The following is a 22800-nucleotide window of genomic DNA, read 5'->3' on the forward strand; positions in this document are numbered from 1 at the left end:
GGAGAGCAGTTACAGTCATTTTACCAGATAACTAATAAGATTTGGTGAGTAGAATCATTTTATCAACTAACTACATACAAGATTTCGGCTGGCAACAAATTTATCTGTTGTGACTGGGTAGTTACCGTTTTATTTATGCTGGGTTTTTTTTAATGGGGAAGCTTATGAAATTTTGTCATTCAGAATATAGATGGGTTTTAGCGAACATGGAAAAAGAAAATACTGCATATACCTTATTAACTTTTCCATCAGTAAAGTTAAATCTATTTAATTTGTCCCATTTGAAATCAGAAACCACCACATGCACATGAAAAATGCTGAGTCATAGGCCCTGTTTCATTCACATTTACATTAAAACAATCACAGAAGGGCAAAATGGTACACTAAAACAGAAATGGTGCTCTTCATCACTGAGCAGTAAATAACAAGAAGGAATCATGGAAGGAATAAGAAAAGAGTAGGAAAATTATTTCGGTGTCTGCCTTAAGTCAAACATGCTTGGCAGCTGTAGAAGACGTTGGATGCCAACCATGACTACTGAAGTAATCTCAGGAAAACGGAGGCAAATAAGCAGATTTGAATGTAACTTCCACCATCGTGAGTTTGAATCTTTTTTTAAAAATAAAATGCTTATACTAGGTTGTATCTCATGATAAAGGACACTTCTCAAAACTCTGCTTTTAAGTTTTGATGGGTAGAAAATTAACTGGCCCTCAAAGTGTATGATTAAAGGAAGCATTTTATCGTGCTGGGGGAAAGAAATATCCTGATAGGAGAAAACCCGTCTTTGAGTTTTTGGAGTTTTGCAGTTCAGAGGCAGCAATAGCTCAAGCAGTCACTGTGTCTGTTATCAGGGAAGTCACTGACACATGAAACAAGGATGAACCCCATTTGTCTGGGTAAAGAGCCCAGGGAGGAAGTAATTGCTAGTTGGGGCACAGCTGCAGATAGCAGCTGATCAAATCCAAAGTTCAAATGCTTAGTTCATTCTGATAAAAATCATTAAATCATGAATAACTTACCCCAGGCTCCTGTACACTCAAGGAATGACTATGCATACCATGTGCACATAACTGTCCCTTAATACTTTGAAATGGTGACAGTAGCTTTCATTATGAAATCCCAAGACATACACAATGTATGAAAGTGCAAGTGGTCATCATTCACATTTGATTCAGCTACCAGAATGAGACTCCACATTTGAACTCAGTACTCATTGAAATCAGGAAATTTCAAAACAAAACCTAAATTTGGGAGAACACAGGCTCTAAAATGAGAAGTTTGCGACTAACATTTTTAGTATAATATTTCTCATTTGACTATTCTTTATTTATTCACATTGTGCTGACTCCATAGAGGAAATTTCTGAAAGGTTATTACAAATTATATGTTATAAATAGAATAGTAAAGCTTGTTACTGAGTCCAAGCTCATACTGCTCACCGCACAAAAGGAAAATAAATTGAGAGATGAGGTGTTGGGACAAGGATTAGTGACTTTATTCAGAAAGCCAGCAGACAGAAGAGATAGTGGACTAGTGTCCCAAAGAACCATCTTGCCCGAGTTAGAATTCAGGCTTCTTTTATACTGAAAGGGGAGCAGGTGTGGTTTGCTGTTCCTATAAACCTCCAATAAGGCAAATGTTATTCTCTGTTCTGCAACTTTTTTCTCTACATAAATGGAAGAATGTTATACCTTTAAAGGTCAGAGCCTTGAGAATGGGCTATCCTATACATTTCAAGCTATAGGCAATATTCTTTCAGTGATTAAATTATAGCCAGAGCACGAGAATACAAAGGTTAAAGTAAAACAAAAACAAACAAACAGATCCAATATGGAGTCAGATTTGTTCTTCCCTATTACAAACTGACAAAGAACTATTTTTTTTAAGAATTAAGAATATTTTTTCACCATGAAACATATTCATAAAATGTCTGCAAAGAAGTATCTGATGCCTTGAGCTCCAGAAAGTAGTAGCTTAAAAAATAATTCCATATTATTTTCATATCTAAGTTGAAAACAGTAGGAAAGTTTGGCGTTGCTACCACCCAAAGACAGGATAAGAGGTTTTACAACATACAGTTGAAAATATGTATATATGCAGTGAACTGTAATCACTTTGCTTTATGCCATCAGTTTTAGTTACTACCAATATTCAGGTGACTTGTGAATTTATATGTACAGTCTCTGTGCTCTTCTAACAACAAGATTCTACTCTGCATCTCCTCTTGAGTGTCTCAAAGATGCCTCCAACTCGACTTGTTTAAGAGTGAACTCAAAGTCTCCCTCACCTATCATATTTGTCTTTCTTTTTCCTACCACAGAACCTTTGCACATGTTGCCCTCGGCATGTTCCTTCTTCACTTATTAGTTACTGCCTACTTATGTTTCAGACCTCAGCTCAAACGTTATTTCCTCAGAGAAGCCCTTCCCAATCCATGAGTAGGTTAGATTTATATTATTCATATAGTATAAATACATAGTATTTATACTATCCTATATGGTGATATCTCTGTGAAACTTCTTCATAGCACTTATCACAGCTCTAATTTTACATTTACTTGTGCCATTATTTGATTTATGTTTGACTTTACTATTAAATTGGCATGGTCTCTTCCACATACATACACAATGAATATTTGTTGAATAAATGAGAATACATGAATTGTGCTATCTTTAATTCTGTGGTAAATACCAAGCTGAAACTGATATCTGTGTTTGGTCTCTGTAGTTGCCATGAAAATGAACCCCTTGACTATGAGTAGTAGGTGGCATAATTGATGGAAAGTCCCAGCTGCTGGGCTCTGAAACCCTTCACTGTGTTTGCATCCAGGTCATGCCTCTCCTGGGTGGTTCTCAGCCAATGGATGATCATGACAGGGGTACTAAGGCAGTCTCGTTCCTGGGAGATGCAAGGATCTTCTGATAGGAGGCAGTGACTGGAGGACTCCCCAAGGTTCTTGCCAAATTCTACCATACCACCTTCCTTCCCTCTGTTCTTCACAAGGGCCAGACCTAGATCATGATGTATGTTTCTCATAGGACCGAGGTTAACACAGTTTGACAAAGACTGTGTGCTTGGTGGGTCCAAATGTGCTAACACCATACAGAAGACGCAATGCTGAAGGCATAGTGCCTTTGTTCGAGTTTATATTTCTGAGAATAATGATCTGTTGTATCTATTCAATATTTTACACATTTCTGCTGTGATATTGAAATATAGAGCATCCCTTTTGCACCCCAGGGAGAATATACGTAGTACTGTGCAGTTAAATGAGATATTTAACATGAAAATCTTAGCATAATACCCATCATATAATAAAAGCACAGTAAAGATGAGCTATCACAAGGATTACCGTGATCACTGTCACTCTTCTCCTCTCCAAGAGGTTCTGCTCTCCTTCGAAGAGGGGAGTTAAGTATACAAAGTGGGCTTTACCTATTTAAATCATCCAGCGTCCAGAAAATAGTCTATGATTGTTTCTGGTGATGGACACAACTTTACTAAATACCAACCAATGTTAAGTAATCTGTTCCTTTTCTACAAACAGCCTTATTGTTTCATTCTACAGTTGATCAAATACAAGGCCAACCAAGCCAATTTTTCCCCCACTTTTTGCCAACCTAAGCTGATCAAAATTTATGGCTATATTAAGCAGATACCAGCAGTCTGGATACAGAAGATGAAGTCTTGTTAGGACTTACCTTGGTACAGAACAGTTTTCCTGTGATTTGACCCTGACTTCTGAGAAATCACACACTGCTTCTGGAACATTTGGTCACTGTGGAATATTTCCAAATGTACCCTTCTGGCTGTGCAGAAACATTGCTCAATAGCCTTAGTTACTAAAACTTGCTTCTCATTTTGTAATCTATTTTAGTAGTGTCAGAAGAGATTTCAGAGCTTGGATAAAAATATCAAAATGACCATTATTTCAAGTGAAAGAAACTCAGTGAAAATATTTCAGTCCTTTAATGTTTCCTGATCTGCTTCTGTGTCCTCTGACTTCTCCCTTCCAAAGGCCCCATGAAGTCGGCACAGGGCATGGAGCTACTGATCAAAAAGGAAAGATCTGCTTTTTACCATTTGCCTACAGAATATGAAGGCATTAATTTAATCTTATTTTAAAGTCCCAGGAAAGAGAAAATATTGATAGTAATTTATTTTTCTCACTGAAAAGATGGTCACTGTAAGGATCCAGAGGAAAAAGACAACCGGATATGAAAATATAGAGAGACAATGACTTTTTAAGAGAATTTTCCTCTTCATTAGGAATATTATGCATATTATATTAATTAAATCTTTAAAATGTTAAAATTATTATCTGTGGGTAGTAGAAAAATGGGAATTTAGGGACTTCCCTGGTCGTCCAATAGTTAAAAATCCACCTTCCAATGCAGGGGACCCAAGTTCGATCCCTGACTGGGGAAGTGAGATCTCACAGGCCGTGGGGCAACTAAGCCTGCACGCCACAACTACTGACCCCACGTGCTCTGGAGCATGCACGCCACAACTAGAGAGCCTGCGCACCACAACTACTGAGCCTGTGTGCTCTAGAGCCTGCATGCCACAACTAGAGAGAAGTCCGTGCACTGCAACAAAGAGTTCATGTGCCGCAATGAAAGATCCCGCATGCCGCAACAAACATCCCGTGTGCTGCAACTAAGAGCCGACAGGGCCAAATAAATAAATATTTTTTTAAAAAATGGGAAGTTATTTTCCTTTCTTCCAATTTTCTGTGTCTCAACATACTAGTGCGCGAGTTAACAGTCTGAGGACTAAGTGAGAAGAATTGGTAGTGGGTCTAGAAATTAGAGATTAATAGGATTCAGGGTGTCAGATTAATTTTCTATTCTCTTGAGAGCTCTGGAAGGATGAAGCTGATGTCAAGTAGGCCTCTCTGAAACAACTGTCCAAAGCTCTGCTAAATACAATCTCCAGACCTGCCCTGTGGCCAATGATATGTGTTTTTTTTTTTGCCTTCAAACAACTTAGAACTGTAAACTATTATCACTGAAAAGTAAAACTGAGATTCTGTAGAGGAACAGCTGACATGCATGAGTTTTAACTCAGGATATGTTGCTCAGCTGGTGAAAATCTGTTCATGTCAAGCATTTTGCTAGCAACTTATTGCTGCTGAAAATATGCCAACAAATGAAACAATCATGGTGCCTGTCCCAGAAGACCTTCCACTGTATTTGAACAAATTGAATAAAATTATGGTTAAGAATGATTTACCATTATGGCTAAACAAATATATGGTTTTAAAGTATATAAAAAATTTGTTTCCTTTATGTAAATATTCCCTTCTATAAATGTATTTTCTTGTACTATTTACTCCTACGGTAGGATTTTTTTCATCAGGTGTCAAGTATAAATCACATTCTATATATCTATTATCTAAAGTTCTAAACTTTGGGGAGCCTGTATATGCAGTTTTACTATGTGGATAAATGGAGTTTTCTAGAAGCAGAACTTAAGGTGAGAATTTGTGAGGGATCAGGACATTTAATGAGGTAAAACCCCACAGGGTGGTAGAGAAGCAGGATGGGCAAGGGGAGGTAAAACATGGGGTGAAATCCAGTAGAGTCTCATAAATGGGAAACATGGGCACATGGCAGAGGACCTCTGGAGACAGTATTGGTCATACCTCGGTTATTCCAATGAAGGGAAAGTACAAAAGTATTGATACCATCTCACTTATCCCTTTTGAAATAAAGTGTTCTAGAAAACTCAACTTAACACACACTCCAAAACTACAGCATTCTCTACAACCTGCTTGCCAACTGTCCCTATCCTAATCTTGGCAGTGAGCTTGGCTTCTGCCTCCATCCAAGACTAATCAAGAGATGAATAGAAAATGACTGCCCATTACAATCCACTGTTTAGTCGCACCCTCAGGGTCTCATCTGAAGCTGGCCTCAATCTATATATCCAAATTGGACCTGTTACTTGGCTTTCTAGAATTATTTACAAAATGTCCTGCAAACTAAATAATTATACAGTTAACCTTTTGTGTTTTTTTAGGATCAATATACACAAATCTACTGAAAAGATTAGATTATGTCATTCATCTTGGTAGTTTCATAATAAAGACTGCAGGAGGTTGAAGTGGTATGTCCAAGGTCACTGACTCAGCTAGACCTGGAAGAGTTAGGTGTCCTGACCCCTAGTCCAGTGGTGTTCCTCCTGTAATATGCAACCCTGTGCCATTGGTGTAGAATCAGGTGGTGTTTCTACTTATCATGATTCAATTCCCTTTTCTCTATAATCTTCATAGCGGCATTTCTTACATATTACACACTTTCTGTAGATGTGGAATTCTCTTGTAATTTTTTAAATTAATCTATGCAAAATATAATTACTCTCATTTTCTCTTTCTATATATTTGCAGGGTCTGAATGGATATTTATAGGTGCAAACCAGAAAGCTCACTGAGAAGAGAGCAAATCATTTCTTCCTATACCTTCGCACTTGTAGGCAGATTTGTAATGTTGCTTGGAGTTCACTAAGTAAACTAAGTAGTTCTGTGATCTGGAAAATCCTAGACAAATATCTTTATAAATAGGAAAGTGCCAAGTTATGGAAAAGTGGAAAAAAAATCCCCAAAGTTGAAATGCTCCTCTTCTTATTGCTGAATAAATAATTAGCAAACCCATCTATTTCTTGACTTGATGTTTTAACTCCGTAGAACATACTTCATAATATTGATATCATTTTATTTTATATATTTAATAATATATATTTAAAATAATGAAAAACAATAATTTTTCAAAGACATTCTAAAGTTGGCATTCTTTTCCAAGCTTTGCTTCTGATCTGTCATACTTTAAGTTTTGAATGTAAATATGAGAAGCAGTTTTAAAGAAATCATTTTACTCCTAGAATTATGTTCAAGTATTTTCAGGGTGAATAAAGTAGATAGTGGAGGGTTATTCCTAAAAATTGGACTGATTAAAAGGTTTACTGTTCTACCAATGCAGAATTCTTCTTTCTATGTCCAATTCCATATTCTTTATTTCTGTATGATTATGACAAGCCTAAATATCTTGGGAGGAAAAGAAAAAAGAAGGAAACAAATGCAACTACACATGAGCTGTTAAACTAAATGTTCAATGCTATTAAAAGAACCTAAATTGTTTGCTGTGCACGTAAGTAGTTTGGTAGATTTATACATACTGAAGTCTCCAGAGGTGGAAAGTTAAATATAGCAAATTACTCACTAATAAGGGCATAACACTGAAGACAGTGGATATTGTTAACACACTCAATTCCCCATCTTTTTCCTCTACTGTCATTCAGGAAAATTAGCACCAGGTCGGAGAACTAGAGATTTTGAAAAGGAGCACTACCTTTGAAATTTAAAATTTTATTTTCCCCTTAAAGTCAGAAGAGAGGGAGATGAACGAGCCCAGGTGTGTAATTCATATCTCATCACCACCTGCATTTGGTCTCTCTTTATCTGACATACATGTTCTTTCTCCTGAGTTTCCCTATCACCTCCAATGACTGGCAAAAAGCAAATAAAGCAATGAGGTTTGGGGCTGAAAGGTACAAGGTGTGCTACTTCATTAAAAAGAACTAATGAATGAATGTAACACACAATCCACATGATTGTAAAGAAGCAACATATGATTATAAAACATTAGAAAAATACTGAGTTTTCTGCACGCAAATGCTGATATATAACTCAACTTCTCATGTACCTGGAAGACTATTTTAATGTTATAACTCCATTCACGAATGCCTTTTCCTCAGAAAGAGACACAGCACCGCTTGCATAATGAATGACTCAAAGCCTGTTTCCTGCTCTCTCATTGGCCCAGGAAGCAGCAGGGGTGAAAAAGAAAGGAGTAAGATTTTTTCCACTCTAGATATTTCAAGGTAACATCAGGGGATACAGGCTGTGAGAGAAAACCATCTATTCCCAGAACACTATGGAGAGTTGCCGTCTCCATTAGTCATGAGATTATTCTGTAGCCAGGTACTGGATGTTTTGTGCTTCACCTCCAGAGGCTAAGGTTGGGATGATGTCTTTGCTCTCTGGCCTCTTCGGCTAGGCGTTAAGGAGAAGAGAAAGAAACGCAAGGCCGGGCACATAATCATCTGTGGTACAAATTATAGACTGCAGTATGCAAAAGCATCACTTACATACGCTTATTAAAACGTAGATTCCCAGGACCTACACCTAGTGTAATGGTTACTATGGCTACATAAACTCTCACAAAACTTAGTGGCCTGAAGACAACCATTTTTATTTTGCTCACTGTTTTGTGCATCAGGAATTTAGCAAGGGCTCAGACAGGATGCTCTCAGTTGGAGTATCTGGCGTGGTTGGAATCGAGTGTTGGCTGAAACTACACTCAGCTGAAGGATCAACTGGTCTAGACATTCAATATGGCCCACACATATAGAGAGCAGGTGATGCTGAGTGTTGGCAGGAGCTTGGCTGGGGCTCTTAAAAAGAGCCCGTTTATGGGCCTTACCAGCACAATGGTGTCAGAGTAGTCAGACTTCTTACATGGCAACTAGCTTCTCCCACAGCGAGTGTCCCAGTGGAACCAAGTGGGAGCAGCAATGCCTTTTTTGGCTCAGGCATAGTGGTCACACAGTGTCACTTCTGCTCTAATCTGTTAGCTGACATAGTCACAGCTCTGCTCAGACTTAAGAGGAGGATACATAGAGCCTACCACTCAATAGAATTATCAAAGAATTTGTTACTATTTTTTTAAAAATAATCTTCCCTCTGAGATCACAAATTGTACACATTCCTCTCACTTGCAAAATATACTTGTCTCTTCACTTAGACCCCCAAAGTTTCCGCTTATTATGACATCAACTTCAAGTCTAGGACCCTGTCGTCTAAGTCAGGTCTACTGTGGATAAGGGTCCTTAGGTAGGATTCCTTGAGTATGGGTCCTCTTGATCAAAAAACCTACCAGCGAAAGAAATAAGTTATTTGCCTCCCACTAATATAACATACAATTGTATATAGGCATAGGATATCTACTGTATGTATTCCCATTTTAAAAAGGGGAAAAACAGTAGATAGAAGCAGTCTCTGGTCCACAGCAATTCTGAAGTCCAATCAGGTATGTATTTCCAGTTCCTTGAATTAGACTCAATTATTTTCCAGGGATCTTTGCTCTCCTTCTGGATTTTGATTCACCTTTCTAGTAATGCTTCTCCTTCTATTATAAATGGTCTGTGTTTACACAAGCCATTATAATGACTTTAAAAGTATGATGGCCTTCCTGCCTGTGCATTTATAAACCATTCCATTTAACAAAAGCCACACACACACACATCTCTTTGAAGTAAATATTTCTCTCTACCTTTGGTTCCCTTTGGGACTGCCATGGAAAAACACAATTAATATTTTTAGGAGACCTATTGTTTGCAGAAAGGGTTTGTGAGGTTTTTTCTTAAGACCCTTAGGAAGTTTCATTTAAAAGTGTCTATGAGGTAATATCTTAAACCTTTCTATATTTTTAAGAAATTGTTTTAATCACACACTTAATTTTACTGAGACATTGTACTGAAAGTTCTCTGGCTTTGATATTTGTCCCATGGCCCTTTCTTACTCCCTTTCTGGAAGATTTTAACAATCACCCAAAGCCTCAAATTATCTTTATCACTTTTCATATGCACTGTTCAACATTTATTCAGAAACAGAAACAGAGGGAAAGACCTGTTTATGAATAGTGAGAACTAAAAACTATAAAAGACAGTCAAACAAAAATTCCACAACTAAAACTACAGAAATTTAGAACTCAAAGTATGGGTTTAACAGCACATTAGACACAGAAGAATCAGGATTAGTGAACTAGAAGGTAAGTAAGGAGAAAATGTCTAGGATGAAACACAGTGAGAATAAAGGATAGAAAATGTAGCAAAAAAGCATAAAACATATATGGAACACAATGAGAAGATCTAATATGTGTTTTTAGAATTCTAATAGAAAGGAGAGGACATGAGGATAGAAACAATATTTTAAAAGAATAATTACTGATAACTTTTTGAAATAGAAAAAATACACAAAGAATCTCCAGGAACCCTATAGGGTGAAGAGGTGCTGGGGACCCAAAGTAGAAGAAATACCTAGTCATAGCATAATAAAACTGCTAAAAACCGAAGAGCAGGACAAAATCTTGAGAGCAAAGAAAAACAAAACATAACCTGCAAAGAAGGAGTAAGACTGATATTTGACTTCTCAACAGAAACAATAGAAGGTAGAAGACAATGGACTGACATTTTCAAAATGCTGAAATGAAAGAACTCTCAACATAAAAATCTATACCCAAAAGTCAAAGTGAAAGAAAGAGACATTTTTAGACAAACAACAGTTGGAAGAATTTCTCACTATCAGGCTTTCACTGAAGGAAACACTAAAGGGAGATCTTCAAAACAGAAGGAAAATTATCTCAGAGGCAAGTACAAAGAAACAGGAGGGAATGAGGAGAAACAGGAAGGATAAATATGTAGGTATATGGACTGTATAATAAAACATAAGCACAATGTTTTATGGGATTTAGAATATTTCTAGAAATAAGTCCATGAAAACAAATGTTTAACAGGGGTAAAAAGGCCATTGTGTTGTCTGGTATATGGCAAAATTTCCAATCTATATTTGATTCTAGTAAGTCAATATAAGTATAGTAATATTTGTTGCTGTCTCTAAAAGCAGAATAATAAGATGTATGACTAAAAAGCCAATAGAGGGGAATATGGGATAGTAATTAACATAAGAGGCAAGAAAGAAGAGAAAACTAATGTGACAAATAGAAAACAAATAGTAAGAAGGTACATTTAAACTCAAGTATATCAGTAGTTACATTAAAGGTAAATAAAATAACAACTGTTTTAGAGACAAGACTGTCAAATTGAATTTTTACAAGTCCAGTTCTATGTTGCTTACAAGAGCATGCCTTAAATACAAAGATTTTGAAAGGCTGAAAGTAAAAGAACGGCAAAAAAAAATACCATGCAATTTAGAAAGAGCTATATCTAACAATAAGCATTACAGTGTTACTGATTACAAAGTAGTCTTTAAGGGAAGAAGCATTAGTGGAAATAAAGAGGGGTATTTCATAATCATAAGAGAGTCCATCCACTAGGAAATTATAGGAATTCTAGATTTTTAGGTACCTAATAAAACAGTCTTAAACTATCCAAAATTGACAGAACAAAAGGAGAAAAAAAAAAAAAACCCAGTCACGTTGAGAGACTAACACACCTCTATCAGTATATAACAGGACAATCCCCAAATGAGTAAAGTATTGATATAAACTAGTTAAGTAACACAATTGACAAACTGATCTAATTGTCATATAGAGACTGTTTCTCCAAAAACTGCAGAATATGCACTATTTTAAAGCATGCGCAAAACACACCAAAACTGAGCATATGCTGGGCTATACAGCAAGAATCAACACATTTCAAAGGACAGAAACCTACAGCATATTTTCCCTGACTGCAGTAGAATTAAACTAGGAGTGAATAATAAAGATAATGAGGAACTCCCTAAATGTTTGGAAATTAAGTCTTAAACTACACCAGTGAGTAAAACAAGGAATCATATAAATTAGGAACTATGTTGATTTGAATAAATAACAAAATATAAAAATTGTGAGATGCAAATAAAATCATGAGTCGAGGGAAATATATAGCCTGGACTATTTATAACAGAAGTGAAGAAGGAAAATCTATTATATAAATATACATCTTAAGCAACTGTCCAAGGAACAGCAAATTAATACTCTGCAAAAATGAGGAAAGGAGGGAAATTATAAAAATGAGTACAAGAAGTTATTAATATAATTAATTAATTAGTTAATTAATTTGTTGGAATCAACAAACCCAAAAGATGGTTCTTTGAAAAGCCTTAATAAAATTGACAGTCTTAGCAAACTGATGAAGATCAAATAGCCAACAAAGGACTTATAACCATAAAATATAAGAAAATCTAATAAATATTTAAGAAAAAGATAGATAACCCAATAAAAAAATACACAAAATATGTGAAAAATATTTCACAGAGGAATATATTCAAATGGCCAATAAACAAATAAGAGTATTTGATTTCAATAGTCAATGAAAAATGCAAATAAAATCACCATGACGTATCACTCTAGATCCACCAGCATAACCTTCAAAAACAAAACAAAGTGACCAAGAGTGCCATCTGACCATATCAAATGTTGAAGAGGATTTGGAGCAATTGTATATTTTAAGTGGGGGTGAAAATTGGTACAACCACTTTGGAAAACGAATTGGCAAAATTTGCTAAACGCTGAACGTGTGCAAAACCTCTGATCTATATATTTCACATCTAGGTATATACACACAAGAAATGTGTCTATATGTGCACCAAGACAAGTGTACTGAGATATCCACTGCACCATTATTTAAAATAGCCCAAACTGGAAAACATCACAAGTGGTCATCAACGGTAGAATGGATTTGGCGTATCTGTGCAATGGGATTCTAACCACCAGGTAAAATCAATGAGTTACTGCCAAACAAAACAACATGGATGAGTCTCACAAATATAATGCTGAATGACAGAAAGACAGAACAGTAGTACCTGCTGAGTGATTCCATTTATACAAAGTTGAAAAACAGACTAAATTCAGAAACTCAGGATCCCTCCTTGCTAGGTGGTAAATTAGCTTACTGCAGTTCACAGATACGGGCAGATATGAGAGTTCTGGGTCAGAGACAAAGCAGCTTTAATACAGCTGACACAGCCAGCAGCTCAGCTCGTTTTCACATCAGTTCCCTTTGCCCTGCCCCCTACCCCAAGATGCACAAGGGCAATGCAAGGCAGCCTAGGTGGATGCTGTGCACGGAGTGGATTTGCATCCCAGCTGAAGATCCTCAAGTTTAGGAAACCCTAATCTTTTATAATGGGCTGCAAGCAAACCTGTCTGACCTTTGCACGGGAAGGACAAATATTTATTATACTATACAGTATAATAAACAGCAACTAAATCTGCCTTCTGCTCCAGAGGGAAACACCACCTCTACCATCCAGGGCTGTTCATACATTCTGGAAAAGATAATCCAGAACAAAAGCTGTCAGTGCCCTTGTTTGCAAGCCTTCCAGAAAGAGGGAGACTCATGGAGAACTGTTTCCCAATAAAACAACAACAACAAAAAAAACAGACTAAACTCACCTGTGATGGTAGAAATCAGGACAGGGCTGACCACTAGGGAGGGGCCACAAGGCAGACTTCTGGGACACAGATAACGTGCTACTTCTTGATTTGGGTGGGGTTAGGCTTACATTCATAATCTGTAGGTAAATAAAAAGTTTATTGTAAAACAAATAAAATACAGGTATTCCTTGCTCTGTGCTATGTGCAGGAATGTAAAAATGACAGTGCAAACTGAAAATGTGTTCATTCTCACAAAGAGAATGAACTTGAAAAGTGACTTCTAGTTATCCTATTTTCATCTGATTTCATATGCACTAAAATAGTAATAAAAATTCAAACTATCAATATTTACTAATAGATTTTTATTAAATAGAAACTATGGGTCTAACATTTATGCTAGGTAATGAAGAATCAGAAATCAAGGACACAAACATTTGTGTCCTTCCTCAGGAAGCTTACATATTGGGGATCGGGGAGAATAGGTGTGTTACTGAGGGCAACAGAATGAAGGCTGCTGACCTTTGCCTCTCTTCATTATTAACATTCAAGTCACCCATGTTGTGCCCTCCTAAGAAAATAAGCCATAATTTCAGTCCTTGCTGAGTTCCTACCCAATGGAATGAAGCATGAGGTCGTTCTCAGCAGTCACAGAAACATGTGCAGAACGTAAAGCTGTTATTCATTCACAGCCTTGATCCTACAATGCTACTCACTTACAGCATTGAGTTCTCACCCACACCTAATCAAGTGAAACATAGAATCTTATTCTGTGGAGCTCCGGCCCCTGGCCCTCCAGTCCAGATCAAGAACTCCCCCTAGATGTTCTTACAGTACTGTATACCTTTCCTTCTAGCACTTCAAAATTTGCAATTATATATTATTTGTGGGAAGACTTGATTAATGCCTCTCTCTTCCAAGAAGAGCTCAGCTCCATAAATTCATAGTACCTGGCACGTAGAGGAGTCACCCAATAAATACAGCTGAATAAGAGAGCTTGGCTGCGGTTAAGCCAGGTTTTAGACATAAGAATGGGAGAAAAGAGAGACTGTTCTTTGACTTTTAAATTTACTTTCTGATCATTGCCATTTAGCCAGAGTAGAACTGGTGTCTGAAGAGGTTTTGTCATTACATCATTTCTGGCCTTTATCCCATGACCTTATTTCTTCCCCTCTGCTCAGGAGAACATATTGTATAAGGTCAGTAAGATGGATCTGGAGCCCCAGCATAATGTCTTCCCTTGCCAAAAAGATTGCTTCTGCCCTGGAGCACACACCTGCTTCTTCTTTGTCTGCCAGCTCTGAGGGGTGAGGTGAATTAGAAATGCTCTTCTTTCTGGAGCTGGTGGGATGAAAGGTTCCAGCTCCTTATTCATCACTCTCTCTTCTCCATCAAACAGCAAATATTCAGTAAGCACTTACCACGTGTGCAACACAGGACCGAACACAACAGGCCATAGAGTTACGCCACCATGAACCTAGCAGCCGACTTTGCCCAATCAATGAACGAGTCCTGTTGGTTTAAGTTCTCAAACATCTTTCCCATCAACCCACTTCTTTCTGCCATCATCACCATCACCCAATATCAAGCCACCATCTTCCTCTGCCTTTGTCTCCTAAATGGTGTCTCCACATTCACTCTTGGCCTCTCTACCTGTTCTCCTCACTGAAGCAGAAGTGATAAGTTTAAGCGGTAAATCAGATCTTTTTGCCTGTCTTTACTGACCCCTTCCCCTCGCACCCCCCGCATCTGTTCAAAGCCTGACAATGTAAAATCTTCTGCCATTGCTCTTAGGACCACAAATACCCACATGATACCACATCAGGCCCAGCATGTTCTGGCCCTTACCTACTCTTCTGGCTTTACCCTGTGCCACTTTCATACTTACTCTCTGTGCTCCAACCACTGTGACCTCCGCTAGGTTTCCTGAAGGAGCTTTGCTTCCACTCACCTCTGTGCCTTTGCACATCCTGACCCTTTCATTATTGATGCCTCTCCCCATCCCCATTCAGCCAATTCCTCCTTCACTTTCAGGTATCATCTCAACTATTACTAATAAATAGAACAGTTAGATTTCCAATCCAGGTCTGTTTCTCTCTAAAACCTGGTACTTTTCCCATCACATTTTGTTTCCTCCCAGGAAAGAAAGAGAACATGGTGGGCAAAATATATGGGCCACACGCTAGTTCAAAAGCCACGGATAAACAGACATTTTTCCAAAGAAGACATACATAATGACAACAAGTATATGAGAAGTTGCTCAACATCACTCATGATCAAGGAATGACAGGCAGAGGGGAAGGGGGCCTTCGAGGCGAGAGGAAAGATGTGTGAGATGAAGCTCTTGACTAGCAGGAACGAGCAAGACATCTTCCTAGTGATGAAGGAAATATGACCAGATGGATCAAGTTGGGGAAAATTAAGGAGGACAGTGTCACTGTAGCCCCTAGATGATCATCTTTGGAACTGACAGTCTGTGAAGCACCTCACGGGGGCTAAGTTCTAAGGGATGGAGGGTGAGGTACCTCCGAAGCTGACGGCGGTGCCGAATGGAGAAAGGAGTTGTTCTGCCAGAGCAGGGGAGCAGGAAGTAGGCTCTGCTGGAAGGGAAGGCCTCCTCCACTCCAGATGCTCGGTCAATATCTGTCACATAGAATTTAACCCCAGGGTAGTGGGGCATAGAAGACAAATTGTCCCCCGGAATCACTTACTAATCTACTTCAGGTGTTAGTCAAGTGTTGTAGTAGCTAAAACAACGGGAAAGGAGATCCAGACCTCTGAGAGTGTAAAGATGGAAAGTAAGAATGATGTGGGTGGACCACATGGAAGAGGGAGGAGGGAGGGACTGTGGCAATGAAAGCAGGGAAACAGTGGAGCAAGTTAAGGTGGAGCTTTCGGTGATGAGCCCTAGGAACTCAAGGAAGGACAGAACAGGATGATTTGACTTGTTAATGCATGTACGTGAAGACATCCTACATTAGGGGTTACCTGGTGGAGCAGTGGTTAAGAATCCGCCTGCCAATGCAGGGGACACAGGTTTGAGGCCCGGGAAGAGCCCACACACGGCGGAGCAACTAGGCCCGTGCACCACAACTACTGAGCCTGTGCTCTGGAGCCCACGAGCCACAACTACTGAGCACGTGAGCCACAACTACTGAAGCCCGCGCACCTAGAGCCCATGCTCCGCAACAAGAGAAGCCACCGCGAGGAGAAGCCTGTGCAACACAACGAAGAGTAGCCCCCGCTCGCCGCAACTAAAGCAAGCCTGCGCATAGCAACGAAGACCCAACGCAGCCAAAAATAAATAAATAAATAAATAAATTAATTAATTAAAAGAAAAAGACATCCTACATTAAATTCAATGATTCCTGTGTGTGTGTCAGAGAACAGAGGGAGGGAGGAGGGGGAGGAGGAGGATAAAATGGAGAAGATAGAGAGAAAGAGAGGAAAGAAAGAAAAGATGGTGACATGGAGCCAGTAAGAAGGGAAGGAGAGGAGGAAGAATGAGAGAGAGGGAAAGAGAGAGGTCAGGCAGTGTACATAATCCAGTGGTCACTCGATGGTGTGAGCATGAGTCCTAGGTGAGCATGAGGGTGAAGCGTCCACAGGCTGGTACCGCAGCTGAGTTTCATTGTCTCTTGCTTCTTATACAGTGTGAGCTTCTTGGCACGCTAGGTACGCTTTTATGTGATGGCTACTAAAAGAAAAAAGCAAATTAATTCCTCTCATGTCCAAATGAGCAAAAAGCAATGTGTTGCAAGCCTGGAGGAAAATCTGGTTGCGTTGGACCTATTGAGAGTGGTATGTGGTCTCCAACTTGAGATTTTCATAGTTCAGTTTGAGTCTCAATGGTACCTGTTCTTTACAGGACTGAGAACACAATCCCTTTCTAGAATGAAGCTCGACTGAGGAATAGACTGTGCATCTTGGTAGCGCCAGCTATAGAAACGTGCTGTGCTGGCGAGCAGCCACGTAGAGATAGCAGCTGCCCCAGAGCAGTACCCAGTGCTTTCTGAAGAAATTGATGCTGCAGGGAAATCAGGGAGGCTAAGGAGAAATGACGGACAGGGAGGGAGCAGGGCTGAAGCCAGGCCAGTAGATGCAAGGGTTCTAACTCCAGCTCAGCTGAGAGGAGCCAGCGGCCGGTCTCCAACAGTCCCACGCACGAGAAGAGATTTGCCAGACTGTCCAGGGCTGCTGACAAGGGGCTGAGAACACCTGCTGGGGAGTGAGTTCATCCATCATCTAGGGCAATAACTGTCCAGGATGAGCATCTAGGAGAGGAAGAGAAGCCGCTTCCAGGAAGAGCAAAGTGCGCTCTTTGAAGGAGGGAAAACATCGAGAGGAGATTTGGCCTTTCAAAGGGAATAGTGCATGTTGGTTAAAAATACCGCTTGATGGTTTGTGCTGTTTGTTATGCAGCCCCCTGTCATTTTAAGCAGAATTCATCACTCACTGCTTTGTCAAGCAGTGAAGGCAGCCAGAGACTTCCTCAAAGTTGATAGGATGGGACTTCTTCCATCTGCCAATTACGGTGACCTTCGACCTTCTGTCGGGCATATGCAAGCAACTTAATCGCCAGGAAAGCAAGAATACATTAGCACGAACAGAAGACCCGCTGTGTCTAAGCATCTTAAGTCACTTCAAACAACCAGGAGAAAATATGTAAGTGTAGACAGACCTCCGCAGAGGAGCAGTGACAAGCCCATGAATGGCAGAGATGGAAGATTTTACATTTTGTTACTTTGTAGGCTACTGTACCTAACTTTTGGAAAAACATCATTAATGACACTAAAATGTGTCTCAGGCTGACTACACCGTTGGGCCGAAAAGTTCTCTGATGCACATCACTCTCCACCACAAGGCTGCATCTCTGAATAAACCACTCAGGGGAAGCTGGGGGACCTGGGCCTGAATCTCCCCTCACCAGAAGTCTCGACACTGCTTTACTGATAACGCAGGAAAGGGCACCTAAGGGGTGATTTCTAACATGATGTGCTGACAATTGGCCTGGGCACAGATGGCCCAGCCCAGCTCACGCCGGCCCAGGTTTGGAGGGGCTGCGGGAGTGGGGGACATGGGTTTCCTGGGCTCAATCAATTACTTAAGGACCTGCAGGTTGGGCTGTGGACTTTTGAGTCCAGACAGATGGAGGCATCACCCTGTGGCCTGCAAGTCACACACTGCCCTGCAGAATAATGACATATCAGCACCCTCATGTACACAAAGATGAAAGGCTCCTTGACTCACTTCTGGCGCTAGTGCCTGGACTGCAGGGGCAGCTGCCATGAAGCGTTACCACGTGGTGAGAAGCTCAGACTCCACAGATGCTGCAGATGTTGCCCATGAACTTTTCCAGCTACAACAAGAGCCACCAAATTTGATGGGGGAAGCACATCTAATCAATAAAATGAGTTGCGGAGATCAAGACAAAAATCTCCTCAATGATCATACCTAATAGTTTAAGGAAAGCCAAGAATGAATGAAGTAGAACACTGCAGAAGAGAAAACATTGACTCCTCTATTAGAAACCAGTTTATCTTTCAAATTCCAGCTTAAATGCCACCCACTTAGCCAAGCTTTAACCCATCATCCTATTTCAAAATTATATTTGCTTCATTTTTATTTGCTCGTGTGCTCCTACATCATGGTACATATACCTCTACTAAAGCACTTTATATATTCTATTTTGCACTTGTGTTAATTATTTTCTTGTTGGTTTCCTCTGTGATCAGTTATTCCTTGAGATGAAGTCTGAGTAATCAAAGAAAATGATTATGTGTTCATTCTTTAACATGGAAAGGGAAGTAGTGTTTAATACCTGTTTTTAAATATGATAGGATAAATGCATTGTTTAAGATAAAGAAGGTGACAGGTCCAAACCAAAGCGTTCTTACTTGCCTACTAATAAAGGGATTGAATTCTTAGGACCAGCCACCCAAGGTTTAGAAAAAGTATTTAGGTTTTGTTTGTTTATTTTTTAGTTTTTTAAGAAAATATCTGCTCATTGGGCTAACTAAAAGAACAGGTCTTTTATTTAACCTCCAGCTGAGAACAGAGTTTGGAGAGTGAAGTTAATATTGAGAATGGGTATTATTTTTTTAATCTCTTTTTGTTCACTGGAGCTTCCTAATTGGTGCTCCCACTAATGGTGTTTCTTGTTTGGGTTCTCAAAGAAAAGCAAACAACCTAAAAGCAACACGGTGGAAAACTGTTTAGATTCTCAAACACCAGCTTCCTCCAGGGAGCGATGCTCAGATGGAAAAGCAATTGTGAACTTTTCCCGTGAGAAATGGATGTTCCTATGTTCAAGGCCCAGAGAGATTAAAAATGAGTTCTTTTAGGGAGACTCGCTTTTTTTTTTTTTCGGTATGTGGGCCTCTCACTGTTGTGGCCTCTCCCGCTGCGGCGCACAGGCTCCGGACGCGCAGGCTCAGCGGCCATGGCTCACGGGCCCAGCTGTTCCGCGGCACGTGGGATCCTCCCGGACCGGGGCACGAACCCGTGTCCCCTGCATCGGCAGGCGGACTTCCAACCACTGCGCCACCAGGGAAGCCCGAGACTCGCATTTTTTAAAATGTGTAGACAAAATGAATACAGAACTCTTTACCAAATCCTGTGCTCCGTTAATCAGAAATTTGCAGCACACGTGCAGTTCTTTTCATCTTTAAAAACAAACCTTGCTGCCGGAATTTAGGAATATCTGTTTTTAAAGAAAAATATTAAGGAATGGTTTCCTAGCGTAGTCACACACTCTTAAAAACACAGTTTCTCCAGCCCAGAAAAGTTTTATTTGCCTACCTCACCACATAACTGTTCTGTTATCCTAATTGTCATTGTTATTTTTGTTGTTATTACTAGTCTTTCCATAACCATCCACCCTTCTTCTGAGAACAACATGCATCTTTTGAATAGGAATCTATTCCATCTGGTTTGAGTGAGGCTAAACTCTTTCCGCCAAGTGACAGGCAAGATATGCTCAGTCTCCAACCTGACCCAGGCTCAGCCCGCAGCACTCCATCCATCCCATGGGTTGCTAGGATGGGCACATGACTTACAGTGTTAATAATAAGCTTCCCAGAGATTTGCAACATGGGCACTTGGAGAAAGAGACTATCTCTGCCTTTTAGTCATCAGCCCTAGGGATATAGACTTGGGGTTATCAGGTGCCGTATCACCCTATAGACGGAAATAACCTGCCAGAGAATGAAGTCGATGCGTAGAGGTGGGCAGAGTTGAGAGACAGAGGAAGAGTCGAGGTTCTGAAGCTGTCATATAGGTCTCTGTGTCCAGTGGGGCTTGAGATTTAGTTAATCTGAACTTCATAGGCAAGTGAACAAACAAATGAGCTTTTTTTTTTTTTTACTGAATTTGACTTTGGATCCTGTGACATGCAACACAAAGAGGTTTAATCAATGATCCGTAGTTTACCTGTTTCATGAAAACTATGCAACAGTGAGGCTCTGAATGTTTCAGGTGGACTCTCGCATCTACACATTTGGTCATGCTGCTCTCCGTTTGAAATCCTTTTCCGTCCATTGAATTCTTATGGTTCAACCCAAGTTCTGTTTCTTCCATGAGTGTGTTTCCGCCATTTTGGGGAACCTCTTACATAGGACACATTATACATAAAAGAATTTCTCAAACTGGAATTTAAGAATCCGTAGGGTCCCCAAATTATCTGGGAAGGTTTATATTCTAACTTGTTATTCGCTATTAACCACTTTAGTGAGCACTTACTTTGAGCCAGACTCAAGGATACATCCTGAGAATAGAGAAATGAACAAAATATTCAAGGTTTTTGATGTAGTTCAGATTCTAGTGAGGGATGAGTAATGGGCAACAGATAAAAATCTAGTGATGGAAATAAATAAGTAAGCAAATTTCAGAGAGTGACAAATGCTGTGAGGAGGGAACCAGGATGTTGTGTTACAGTGATTTTGGTTAGAGGGAGCTGTTTCAGACAGGGTGGGCCCGTCTGAACATATACCTGAACATATTTAAGTGGCGAGCACAACAAAAATAACATGACGACACTAGAAACAAGTAACACTTTTCCTTTATAAGTTGTCCTCAACATGCTAAACAGAGTTACCCTATGACCCGGCAATGCCACTCTTCAGTATATACCCAAGAGACATGAAAACGTGTGTCCACACAAAAACATGTACATGAACGTTCATAGCTGCACAATTCATAATAGCCACAAAGTAGAAACAAGCCAAATGCCACAAACTGATGAATGGATAAGTATAGCCGAACAATGGAATATTACTTGACTGTAAAAAGGAACGAAGTATATATGTGATAACAGGAACCTTGAAAACATTACTCTAAGTGAAAGAAGCCAGTCACAAAATGTCGTATGTTGCATGATCCCATTTATGTGAAATGTTCAGAATAAGCAATTCCATAGAGATAGAAAGGTGGTTAATGGGTGCCTGGGGCTGGAGAAGTGGGGTGTAGGGAGTTACTGCTTATGGGTACACAGGGGGTGTCTTCTGGGGTGTTAAAAATATTCTAGGGCTTCCCTGGTGGTGCAGTGGTTGAGGGTCCGCCTGCCGATGCAGGGGACACGGGTTCGTGCCCCGGTCCGGGAGGATCCCACATGCCGCGGAGCGGCTGGGCCTGTGAGCCATGGCCGCTGAGCCTGCGCGTCAGGAGCCTGTGCTCCGCAACGGAAGAGGCCACAACAGTGAGAGGCCCGCGTACCGCAAAAAAAAAAAAAAAAAAAAAAAAAATTCTAAAATTAGGTAATGGTGATGGTTTCACAACTCTGCACAACTAAAAACCACTGTACCCTTTAAATGGGTGAATTTTATGGTACTATATGAATTATATCTCAATAAGGCTATTTTAAAAATTCAGCAAAAAAAGTCTCTATATCACTTGGGTTTAAGGGACACAAGTGTACAGTTCAACTTCATTTAATTAATCAAATATTGTTTGCATATTGATTGCACTGTGCTGTTACTTTCTATTTCCTACCTCTTTTGACCCAAACTAGACCATCAAGCTCGGGGCAGTAGGGATCGTGCTTTTCATTTCTTTAGTATTTCTACTATCCCAGGGGTATGCACACAATAGGGTCTCATTAAATTATGCTGACTGATGGGTCACTTTATGGAAGGCAACAAGGACCGTGGAGTCTGTGTTGGTTTTCCAGGGCTGCTGTAACAAACTGGGTGGCTTAAATAACAGAAATTTATTGTCTCATAATTTTGGAGGCTCTAAGTCTGAAATCAAGGTGTTGGTAGGGTTGCTTTCTTTTGAGGGCTGTGAGGGAAGCATCTGTTCTAGGCCTCTCTCCTGGGCTTGTAGACAGTCATCTTCAGGCTCACATGGCATTTTCCCTATATATGTATATGTGTCTCTATGTCTAAATTTCCCCTTTTTATAAGGACACCAGTTCTACTGAGCTAGGACCCACCTGAATGATGTCATTTAACTTGACTACCTGTCAATGATGTCACATTCTGAGGTACAGGGGATTAGGACTCCAATGTAACTTTCTGAGGGGAGGGGCACAATTCAACTCTAACAGAATCCATTTTCAATTTCTATTAAAAATCTTAACCATGAAGTGCATGATTTTGTAAACTCCCTGAAAGCTCCCAGGCCAGAGTATTTCGGCCACGACTCA

At 39.8% G+C, this 22800-nt stretch overlaps 1 protein-coding gene across 6 annotated transcripts in view; it reads right to left on the reverse strand.

Annotated features, from left to right (window-relative positions):
• Nucleotides 1-22800, reverse strand: part of CRBN (cereblon) — a 950388-nt gene that overhangs the window by 197896 nt on the left and 729692 nt on the right. For all 6 annotated transcript variants that reach the window (XM_029241884.1, XM_029241885.1, XM_029241886.1 and 3 more), the window contains one exon: nucleotides 13179-13297. The gene's annotated coding sequence lies outside the window, so the exon portion shown is untranslated. The remainder of the gene's footprint in view (nucleotides 1-13178; nucleotides 13298-22800) is intronic.

Source organism: Monodon monoceros, unplaced genomic scaffold, assembly GCF_005190385.1.
Source record: "Monodon monoceros isolate NGI ecotype Baffin Bay Population unplaced genomic scaffold, NGI_Narwhal_1 Super_Scaffold_3, whole genome shotgun sequence".
Classification (NCBI taxonomy): domain Eukaryota; kingdom Metazoa; phylum Chordata; class Mammalia; order Artiodactyla; family Monodontidae; genus Monodon; species Monodon monoceros.